The sequence below is a fragment of the Globicephala melas genome, chromosome 2 (genome assembly GCF_963455315.2).
Source record: "Globicephala melas chromosome 2, mGloMel1.2, whole genome shotgun sequence".
In the NCBI taxonomy this organism is placed as follows: Eukaryota; Metazoa; Chordata; class Mammalia; order Artiodactyla; family Delphinidae; genus Globicephala; species Globicephala melas.
The window spans coordinates 170,555,528-170,567,986 of record NC_083315.2 but is presented as its reverse complement, the minus strand read 5'-3'; positions in this window follow the sequence as shown (position 1 = coordinate 170,567,986).

Here is a 12,459-nt window from a genome sequence, read left to right as displayed (position 1 = left end):
ACCACCCAGAACTCTTAGTCGGGTTGACAGGAATTTTTTTTTTTTTTTGCTGTATGCGGGCCTCTCACTGTTGTGGCCTCTCCCGTTGCGGAGCACAGGCTCTGGATGTGCAGGCTCAGCGGCCATGGATCATGGGCCCAGCTGCTCCACGGCATGTGGGATCTTCCCGGACCAGGGCACGAACCCGTGTCCCCTGCATCAGCAAGCGGACTCTCAACCACTGCGCCACCAGGGAAGCCCGACAGGAAATGCTTTTACACACCCATCTCTCCCCAGCTTCTCCTGCAACTTGGTATTTCTTGGGCTGAGTCCATTGCAGAGGAGGAGGTGAAAGGAAGAAAGTTTGGCCAGCTGAAGTTTTTAGGGGAATTCAGGTGAGGAGATGATTTTTTCTAGGCTGAAATACAGCCAGATAGGTTAACACCTCACCTCTTGCAAGAAGGGACTTGGGACACCAAGTGATGAATCCAGAGATTTTCTCCGAGCCGTCTCTTACCTGTCAGTGCCTACTGGCTTCATCCTGCTTAGTTCTGACTAATGGGACAAGCCTGGCAGCCAAACCACATGTCCGCGTCCCACGGACCTGGAGATGCACTCTCAGGGTTTCTGTCCAATGACTGACTCAGCCAACCCATCTTCCCCATTTCAGACATGAATAGGGCTTGGGGTGAAACTGCTCCACAGAAGAAAGATGTCCACACACGGAAACTGTAGGCTGTTACAGTTCTTCAGAAGCATCTCCTGGAATTTCCCCCACCACCACCACTGAAAAATTATTCAATCACTGGACCTCAGAGCTAAAAGGGATCATTACTTCCAGCCCTTTCAAGTAGACAAAGGACAACTCAAGTCCAGGCCATTGATTATTTTACCCCCAGACCTTATTGCAACTTTGTAGAGGCTGGAATTGGAGTCTCCAGGCTCCAGGTTCAGTATTTGTGGTGGGACACCAGGGATGAATCTGTACAGGAGGTCACTGGCTCAGTTTTCAAGTGGGAATTCTAGAAGATTCTAGATCAAAGCTGTGTATGAGAGTAGCCAGTAGTGGATATCACTGTTAAGTGCTTCACTTGAAATGCAGGTAGATCAAATTGAGATGTGCTATGAGCACGTAATACCACCAGATTTCGTGGGGAAGAAAGGTATGTAAAATATCTCATGGATATTTTATGTTGATTTATGTGTTAAAATGATATTTTGGATAGATAGAGATAAATAAAATATTAAAATCAGTTCTTTTGTTTGGTTTGGTTTTTACTCTTTTTGAATGTGGCTACCAGAGCATTTTTGTTTCTTTTGTTTTCTTTTTTGTTTTGTTTTTTAAATAGTGACAGATTTATTTGAAAGGGAAATTGTGAACTTTCTTCATGCCCTTTATTCTTTTTTTTAAAATTAATTTTTATTGGAGTATAGTTGATTTACAATGTAGTGTTAGTTTCTGCTGTACAGCAAAGTGAGTCAGTTATACATATATATATATATCCACTCTTTTTTTAGATTATTTTCCCATATAGGTCATTACAGAGTATTGAGTAGAGTTCCCTGTGCTATACAGTAGGTCCTTATTTGTTATCTATTTTATATATAATAATGTGTATATGTCAATCCTAATCTCCTAATTTATCCCTCCCCCACCTTTCCCTCTTGGTAACCATGTTTTTTTTCTACATCTGTGACTCTATTTCTGTTTTGTAAATAGGTTCATTTGTACCATTTTTTCAGATTCCACATATAAGCGATATCATATGATATTTGTCTTTCTCTGTCTAACTTACTTCACTCAGTATGACAATCTCAATGTGGCTACTAGAACACTTAAAATTATATGTGACTCTTATTATATACCTATCAGACATTGTTTTGGTTATATGAATATGGATTGACAACCAAATCTGGGAATCTGTTACTTCTACTCAAAAGAATTGGTACCACTACTGCATTAACCAAATTGTTGTCTACTCTCTACTGGAATAATATAATAAGTCCTAACCATATCTTCTCTTGAATGCTCAGATCTTTTCTGTTCACCCCAACTAAAGGTCTCTTTGATAAACAGAAACCTAATTATGTTACTCCCCTGCTTGTAATCCTACAAACTCTTCTCTATCCACAAATGCTGCCCTCCATACTCCCCCCTCTTCCCTCCTGCCTCTCTGCCTTTGTAGGTGTTGTTCCCTGTTATCTTAGTCCAGTCTGGCTGCTATAGCAAAGTACCACAGATTGAGCACTTTGTAAACAACAGAAATTTATTTCTCACAGCCTGGAAGTCCAAGGTCAGGGTGCCAGCATGGCTGGGTTCAGGTGGTAGCTCTTCCATGTTGAACAATGCTATCTTCTCCTTATATCCTCACATAGTAGAAAGAAGGCAAGGGAAGCTTTCTGTGGTTCCATTTATAAAGGCACTAATCCATCCATGAGGGGCCCACCCTCATGACCTAATCACCTCCCATCCTTGGTCAACATAGTAGTTTTGGGAAGATACAATCAGTCCATGACACCTCCAATAGAAATGACCTTTTTTCCCTTGACCTCTTGGAAATGAGGCTATTTTGAGAACTCAAGACACTTTTCCTGCCCCTGTCCCTCCTGGCTCATGGTCACACCTCCACACAGCCAGATCGCAGGACATGGTCCAGTGCGGACCCATCTGTCTGACTTGCTGAAATGAGAACATGTCTTCTTATCCTTTTTTTTTTTTTTTTCATCTCGGGTCCATTAAATGCCTCCTGAATGTGGGACTTTATATCCAGGTATCCAGAAAGTTCATTTTGGTCTTCAGAATATTGATGTGGAAAATAAGGGGAGCCCTTAAAACCTCTCAAATTTTGCCTAGAGTTTAGTTAGTGCCACAAAAAACACAGACTGAAGTCATCCAAGCAACAAGTTAAGTCTAAGTAAAGTCAGGGAGATTTGCTGAGCCCAAGAAGTAATATCATTGACTTGTTTCTTCTTTGACTGCTATATGTTTTGAAAACCTCACAATTTGAAAACTTTACCAGCATTTTCAAATATTCCACCATCTGCCACAAATTCAGCTCATCAGCAAATACTATAAACTCTATCTCCTAAATAGATGCTGAATCATCTTATTGCTCCATCTTTCCTACAGTCACCTTATTGCAAAACAGGTGTCCTCTCTTCTCTGGGCAACTCAGATTGCTTACCACCTGGTCATCTTGCATTCTGAACAGATCATTGAGATCATTCCTCTGCAGAGGAACTGTTTAGCTATGATATAAATACATACATGAAAAGAATGAATATATGTATATGTATAACTGAATCACTTTGCTGTATAACTGAAACTAACACAACATTGTAAATCAACTATACTCCAATAAAACTAAATGCATACATACATATGTGGAAGAGGTAGACCCAGTTGAACCCTAAGTCAGGGTCAGGTTCTAGACACATAAGTGGGCGGGCTAAGCAAAATGAAACAAACAAATAATAAACAAAGTGAATGTATGTTGTAGCAAGATTTATTTATCTTTGGGCTTCCTATATGTGTATTGTCCTTGATCCAGGTTTTCTAAATGAATGAAAAAAGATTGAAACTTAACTCAGAGTTTAAAAGGACATGATCTTTGGGTTCTGTGACCATGTATGGTGGTCCTGTTGGCTTCTGAGCATCCTGCTCTTCTTCCAGGACTTGTAAAACTCATTTAGTTTACCTGGGCTTTGGATTCTTCTGTACGATGAAGAGGCAGCACCAGGCTACATGAACACCAAGGAGACCTCCATTTGGAATACCCTTAGCTTTTGTATTTTTACCTTCTGTTATCTGGCTCCAACATAAACAGACAGATGACATCTTATTCTAGGAATGCTGTCTTGCACCTGACATGCAGCCTCACAGGTGGCCATGACTGGACCTGTGGGCTATAGACCACCCCCAGCAGACGAAGGGACGAGCTGAATGTCTGGGTGGCTTCGGTGCCCTGCCAGAGCCTGTGCCTGGAGCGCTGAGATCACAGATGTCCCTCCCAGATAACAGTTAGAGCACATGCCTCTCCTCTCGGGAGGAGGTTGCTGGCCCCCGGTTCGGAACAGGCTGGGAAGCCACCCAACCCTGCATACTGTGTGCTCCACACGCCAGGGTGTAAGGACAGTTTTGCTCCAGGTGAAGATTGTTTGGAGTCCAGTTCCACACTTTCCACCCTCTGCCACCTCCATTATCCCGGCCTTGCTGGATTCCACTGTGTGGTTTCTTTCTGTTTGTCCATTTGCCTTCTTTATTGGGGCAAGTCAATCACCTGGCACCAAACATCTCCCTCCATTTGGCTATGTTCCCAGGTATCCCTGGAGACCAGACCCGATGCCTTTTATTATATGTGAACTTGTGCAGAACGCTGCTATAGCTCTTCTTTGATTTTATGATCAGAAATAGATCTTGTTCAGGTGGTTTAGGGGACAAATGTCCCTAGGGGAACATTTCACCAGGATAGTGCACCATGGGCCACCAGGGTCTCAACAAATATCAGCTGGTTTCAACTGGGAGAAGTTTAAGGCCTAAGGAGAACCAACTTGGTAATGGTGGCCAGGTCTCTCTTCCTTGTATCTGTTTCCTAAAAGCTAGGCAAGCAAGACATCTAGGGTGTCATATTTAAGGAAGCACTTGCCCTAAAGTTTATACAAGTGTAGGATTGGCACCTGACAGTGAAAGCCACCTTAAGTTGTGCAGGTGGGCCCTTCTTTTGCCTCTCTCTAGTCTCTGTCCTGCTGTTTCCACGAAATGGGTGGAATAACGTAGTTCAGTATTATTATGACAATATAAAGAAATCATGTATATAAAATAGCTAACACTCTTCCTAACATCTCTTTCCATTTCATTAGTGAAAAGTATCAGGAATCTTGAATTCAGGATTCATAATGACAAGAGAGAGGCTTAGCTGAAAAAGTCTAAATCTACACAGTAGAAGAAGTCAGTTTCCATTTACAGATTTAAGCCATCTATATGTGCAAACCACATGAAATCATGGCCTGATAATGCAAATCTTTTCTCACTATGAACTGAGGACTGCTCTCCACTGCGTCCTGGGTACAGGACAGAGCTGTCTTTGATCCGATGCTGTGTCATTCACTCATTTTCTTCTGCATCCCACCTTGGCCTGCATCCAGGACCATTCTCCACTGGGGGTTCTCCTGCTTTGATCAGGTCCCTGAAGTGATTACAGTCCTCCTTCACTATCTTTGACAGCATTTCACAGTTAAGACTTTAAAAATAGACAGTATTCACCACAATCTAAACTCCTGCTTCCAATCCTTCTTGCACAAGAGTTTGCATAATCCTGAAATTTAGGAAAGTTTGCTTTTCCAGTAACACTCTGCAAAAGCCTTGCCTTTCCCCCTGTGCCTTAGTATGTTAGGGAGATGAGATATGTCATATAATCTTTTTTATAAGCATTCGAAATAACAGTCTCAGATTAAGTGTAACAGGAAAATTCCCTCCCATGCAAAACATCCATTGACGATTATAGTCCTTGGCTGAAGAATCCTGGAGATTTGCCACTGAATGGATTCATGCTCATCATATATGTAACAGAGATGCATGATTTATACTCTGAGTTCTAGATAATTGTGTGTCTGCCTCTACATTTTTGCAGTATCTCCTCAATCTTATCTCCTCCTATTCATTTTGTAAAATTTCCACTGGACTAAAACCTTAACAAGAACCCTTTTTTAAAAAGTGGCCACTGTGGGCTTAAAACTGGGCCTGGTACATTGCAGGCATCATCTCTAAGTTTCATACTATCTGAGAAGCAGATTTATTAGCCCCATTGTACAAACAAGATGATTGAGGCACAACCAAGTTAACGATCTTTCCAAAGCAGGTTAAGAACTGGAATTTGAACCCAAGTTTATTTGAAGTTGAATGTGGCATCCACTTTTCCCTGTGACTCCACAAATATTTGGGTATTCATGTGTTTGTTGATCCCTGCAATTGTTCCTTTTAGTCTCCCCGGCAGTGATGTTCTTCTCTTTCTCTGAATCACTGCAGCCTGCAATCGATGCTCTCACTAGCCATACCATGGCATTTATCACAAGGATCGTTCAGAGATCTTTCTGAATGACAGTGTATCTGTATGAACTGTTCCTTCTGCTAACCACATTCTGAGGATTCCATGTTTGTTGGACTTGGTGCATTTCCCTCAAATAACTTGAACCCTATGCATCCATCCTGAAAGACATGTGTCCAAAAGATATAGAGTTTTGGAAGGCATTGGGGCCTGTTCCCAGATGTCTAATGATTTATCTCTGTGGCTTTTGGTCCTCATTTGCCTCAGAATAAAAAGCATGGTGAAACGTTTCTCTGAAGTTTTAATATGTGTTGGTTATTTAGTTTTACATTAGAGTAATTGCTTTGATGCATATAACTTCCATAATACACATTCAAATATATATTCACTTCGGGAGATTCAAAATCCACCAGGCCAGTGTAAATGTTAACACTTGGAATTTAGTTTAGCTATTCAAAATTAAAATAAACCTGCAAAGTGGATGATTTTGCGGAGTATTCTAATTGCCTTTGATTGAGCACACAAAGTTCCTCCGTAACATGAGTTCAGATCCCTCAGCTTCAACGAAGCCTGAAAATCAAGTGCTACAGGCTCTGAACAAAGGAATGGCCTGTGGGATGGGAAGGAATTTGGAAGAAGGGTGTTACACGGGGTGAGCAAAGACAGAAAAGCTGGAGGGCAAATGATTATGGGATCTGTAAGGCAAGGAGAAGCCACATGTAAAGATGCAAAAATAGGGAGAATCCAGTGGGCCCATGTGAGCAGGTCTGGATGTAATTATGGATTAGAAAAGACCATGGGTTTCAGGATGAGGCCCATGCAACCTCCTGCAGAACAGTGCTAACTGGAAGCCAACTGTTAAGGATGCAGAGTTGGCTGTGGTAGCTTGAAGGGCCTGATAGAGGCTGAATCATGTCCCTGCCCAAATACATATGTTGAAGTTCTAACCTCAGAATGTGACTGTATTTGGAGACAGGGTTTTTTAAGAGATAATTAAGTTAAAAAGAAGTTATTAGGGTTGACCCTAATCCAATATGACTGGTATCCTTATAAGAAGAGGAGATTTAAACACATATACACACAAAGGGAAGGTGATGTGAAGACACAGGGAGAAGGCAGCCATCTACAAGTCAAGGAGAGAGGCTTCAGAGGAAACCAACTCAGCACCTTGATCTTGAACTTCCAGCCTCCAGAGCTAAGCCAATGCATTTCAGTTGTTTGAGCTACCTGGTCTGTGGTACTTTGTCATGGCAGCCCTGGCCAATTAACACAAGGCTCAAGTTGGAAAACACTTGCTGGATTCATCTTTGTGGTCAACTCCAAATTCTGAAAAATTGATAGGTCAATGTTTTTATATATTAGTTCTAATTTAAATAACTGTTTGTTTCATATCTGTTTTGTTCCGAATGTTGGTTTCTCCTTCAATATTATAAGGATAATGTTGTCATTAGATTATATTTAATTCTTATACTTTTGTATATTTTTTACAATCATTAAATTCTCAAATAAGAAAGGAAAGATCTGTTCCTGAAGCAGGAGTCCTCTGTGTGGTTCTGAAAAAGAAGGTGTCTATACCCACAATGCATTTCATACTTTACAGTGCTTGCAGTATGGCAGCTACTGATTTCAAGTAAGGCTAGAGAAAGCAAAAACCCTTTTAATTAATAGAACTAATCAGATCATCCCATATAAACAGCTCCAGAAAGCTGGTGGTTTTTGGTAGCAGGGAGATATGTGCATTGGCAGAGAGTTTGGGAGGTAGAGTGTTATTTCTAAAGTGGCCAAAACATGTGATTGAGTTTCCTTATTCCAGGATATTTGTTATCTGGGGGAGCACTCTTTGCCCTTTGATGTGATCAGGTCTGCAGACCCCTGGCCGCTAGTAACCTCAGAGATACATATTTAAGATATTCTTTTAGGTTGCTCTCCTCACCTCTTTTTTTAAAATTGAAAGTACTTGTTTCTTTTCTACAACTGCCACCAAAGTCAAACTATTGGAAAGGAACAATAGAATGACAGATTGCTTGTTCCAAATAATTGGATCGACAGTGCAGCAAGCAGTGGGTTATGACAAAAATATTTCTCCAAGTGTGTCAAGCTGCAGTAATTCACTGGACAAAGACACCAAGCTGTGTCTTCCAGGGAGACGAGGCTGTTTGAAAATCAGGATGAAATTCCCCACAGTTTTCTCAACACAAGCAAAGAATGAGAACTGGCCAGAATGCAGGCATGTGATCTTGAAGGGAGATGCTGGCTTTGTCTCACCCTGGACACAAAGAGGTGGCAGGAGGGAGGTAGAGTCGAAGCTGAGATAAACACTTGGATGGCTGTGCCCCAACCAGACCCTCACGGGGCTAAATGTAATTAACAACAGAGATGGGGCAATTCTCTCTAACCCATGGCTAGGTGGGGGACCTGGATTAGAACCTCTTGGAGTTGTTTACACATCCCATGGCACATCCTTAAGACTCAAAGACTATGCCCAAGGTTTTGGACAGAGTCTGGGGTCAGGTAGTGATGGGGGTAATGGTCCCATTTCCTTTGATCAGAGAAGGTTGAGAATCAAGGCTGTGCCGGGGAGGGCGGCTGTGAGCTCCAGCAATAGCTGCGACTCACCCCACAGGGCGTGACTAACCAGAGGCAGAACTCAGCCCAATCCTCCCTTGATTTGGATGGAAGGGAATTTGAGACGCTCGCACCCCCCAAACCAGCCCAGGGCTCCTCTGATATTGGCAGGGGGTGAGCTTTATGACCCGCAAGGTCTTTTTCATGTCCAATGTCTGCATTCAAAGGCATAACTTTCAGATTGGTTTAAGCTGACAGTCTGAGGCTCTCGCATGCAATGCCTAGTTTGTTTTATTTTTTTTTAAGTATGTTTATTTCATTAATTTAAAATCAAAGCAATATCAGCAAAAAAAAAAGAGAGAGATGAATTCATTGTCTCTATCGTTACTTGGCTGTTAGTTTTCTGAGGCATGGGGAAAACTCCCAAACCCACCTACAGCCTCACTAGGCCCATGTTAGTTTGGCAATGTGACAGTCACACATGGACAACAAACTGTTTGGGCAGCCAAGTTGTAGCTGATGGACTTGGGGATTCTGGCAATCCTCAGAATATTCCAGAAACAAATAACAGAAGACAGAAGGTCTAGTAGATATACCTGCATGCTAACAGAACACCAACATAAAAACTCAACAATGGAGGGTTTTAATTTATGGCCACCATTTGGCGGTCCTGAGAGCAAGAATCTTTTCCCTTCTCTATAGGCTTTTTGGCTATTGTCAGTGACCAAACTTTTATGGCTGACACAGAGGAGCCCAGCTACTCCACTACAGGACAGTTCAGCCTGAGAAGTAAATCCAGGCAGAGCATGAGGAAGCATGGACTTCCCTTGACCCCAGAAGTATCTGTTGGGCTTTGTTGGAAAAACTAGGAGTTTATTACTGAAAGGATACAGTTCATTTATTTCCCAAATCAGTCCAAAACCTCTGGCATCAGATCCCACAGCACTTTCCAACATGTATGGTATCACTCTCAAGTTCACCATGAAAGAGAAAGAATCTCAGCTCGGGATCAGGTGGGCAATGGGGAGCCCAGCTCTGCCAGGTACGACCAAGAGAGTGATCTTCAATAAGCCAATGTGGTCATCATCAGTGTCAGAGCCATCTCATTAGGGTCAGGCTGACCTTGAACCTGGGTTTTGTGTCACACAACTGAAACCAAGAGTGTTGTCCAGCAGCAATGGAGAGGCTAGTAAAACGGCAGTATAGTGGCCTTGAACTCCATGGGAAGAAGTGGGGGCTCTTCCCTGGAGGTGATGGGACATGAGGATGGATTTTACATCCTTAGGAAATTGTTCTACCAAGCCAAATAAATAAACACATAGGAGAATTAATAAAAGAATGGGATTGAATCCACATTAGGTAGGGACTCTGCATCTGCAGAATTAACATGGTATGTTTCCTCCCCTGTCTAGGCATTTGAAATTTAACCACTCAATCCTTATGGGCACATCTAACAAAAAGATAAAAGTAGGGGTGGTTTGGAGAAGAGTCAGACATCCACATATGAACTTGTTAATATCTACAAGGATCTGGTGAAGAAAGTGGGCCAGCAATGGTTACCACGAGATTGCTCATCTCCATTTTTCTTTTATTTGCCCGTTCAATCCATTGCTTCCATCTCTATGCCCTGGTGATCATCAGGAGATTGAATTTCTGAGAGACACTGTGATCTGGCTGAAAGAGGACAAAGCCAGTGGCAGGAAAATTCTCCATTACATCATCCTCTTTTGCGGCTAGTAGATTCTGCAACTTCTCTAAGATGCAGCCCCCTCATGTGTCTTAGTAATAATAATATTTCCTTGTTCTCCAGAGAGATTTTGCAATAATCAAACATAGGTTATGGACTGGATTAGAAAATCAAGAAGTAATAATTAAATATTTACAAAGGCTATAATCCCATAAAGAGAGGGATCCCATAATCCAAACACTGCAAAATGAATTCACAACCATTTATAGGACATGCAGAATAAACAAGTGTGAAACACTCTAATATTTTAAACATAATGCCTGTCCTTGGACACTCTGGTCCAACTGGGAAACTGGGGCAAAAATACAAAGAATGAAAACTAACAGTGCTAAGGAGTACCTAATTAGTTGTCAAATAAGTGATCATATTTTCTGAATCCAAGTTGAAATATATATGGTCCCAAGAATATATACATTTTGATGTGCATGTTTATTCATGAGAAGTTTTTGTAGGGTTATACAAATAAGTCTATTTCAAAGAGTCTTAATTTAAAAGAACAAAATGATAAGATGATGGTACTTTCTAAGAGAGAGGCTTTGTGGTTTTGTTAAGTGTGGTTAATTTCTGAAAATGTCTTTGTGAACATCATAATGATGGTGGGCCTTTAACAGGCAATGGTTTTGGAAGGATATAAGGTAATTACTAGGCTATCAACAAATTAAAACAAGACTCCATGTCATATTCTTTTTTGTATCTTCTAAAGTGACTAGAACAGTCCCAGCTACATCCTAAGCTTAAGATAAATACTCACTAACAGAAAGAAATAGGAAGACATCAGAAAGGACATGGCATTTGAGAGAGAAGAGTTTTCTTTTCTTTCTGGAGATGTGTCCCTATGTGGTTTCCAAGAACAAACTTCTTTTTGGAGCCACCCCAGACTTGGGGTAGACATGAATCAACTTTCAATTTTTCCCTAAAATTACACCCCATTGTCCACACCCTTGCTTCATATAAGAATAACTCTTATTGGTTCGACTATTCAGAACTACCATATGACAACAAAGGGACAAACATGATTACTGAGAAACTTGAATTGATACTGGAGGCCCTCGTGGCCGTGGGTCCTTCCTAACCATCTCCTTTTTTTCAAGCAAAAGTCAATGTAGGTAGCAGATACTGCACTAAGGCAGGAGAGAGAAACACCTTAGCAAGCTCTTCAGTTGAAGGGATGAAGCACTTACTCAGACTGGCTCCAGAAATGGGGCTTATCATGGGGATACAGAGTGCTGGCCTGGGGATTCAGAAAAAGCCCCCGAAACACACCTCTGAGAAGGCTGTAATCACAGCAGTTCTGGGAAATCTATGCATTTCCTGGGCCTCTCGCTCAAGGCCACAGTGGCTATCTTAGCAGCACACCCAATTCCCCCCCTCCCCCCTGCTCCTTCTTGATTAGCATCTTTCTCTTTCAATGTATACAATGCCCTGATCATTTCCCTAGTCTGAGTACCCAGGACTTAGCTCAGATCCCTATAGCATTTTGGCAACAGGCTCAGAATTCCACTTCCAAAACACTTGGCAAGAGATCTCCTTAACTCAGCTCATCTTTTCCAGCCAATCTGCAGAGACTTGAGGTCTCTGGCCAAAGCACATGTGCATCTTAAGCTAATGAAGCTTAAGATGTATATCTTCACTTGCTTGGGCCCCCTCCTCGGCTGAGGAGGAACCCTAGGAATGTGTTCCTGTGGTCATGTGTCTTCAGAAATCTGCCCTAGTAAGATAGTTTATCCACATTGGTTAAGACAGCTGTCTCTTTCTGCTCTGACTTTCGCTCCTTCACACTGGCCCTCGTCCCAGGAAATCTTGGGGCAGCCAGAACATTTGGGGGACCTAGAGAAGGGAAAGTTGAGTATACATTTAGTTTGGATTTTGTACATTCACAGTTACTTCCAAGAAAAGCTAAAGTCTCCTTGTTCTCCTGATGTAAATGGTCTGGCTTCAGGAAACCACTGACTACCTGTGGTGCTAACCTACCTGCCATGGTAACAGGAGGCAGTGAGGCTTGAGGTCCTGTGGGGATATGAATGTGTCCTCAGCGCTCAGCCCTGGACGTAGATGAATAAAGGAGGAGGTACAGCAGGGACAGAAGCTCCTTGTGGACATTTCTTCCATGTATCAGATGTGTAA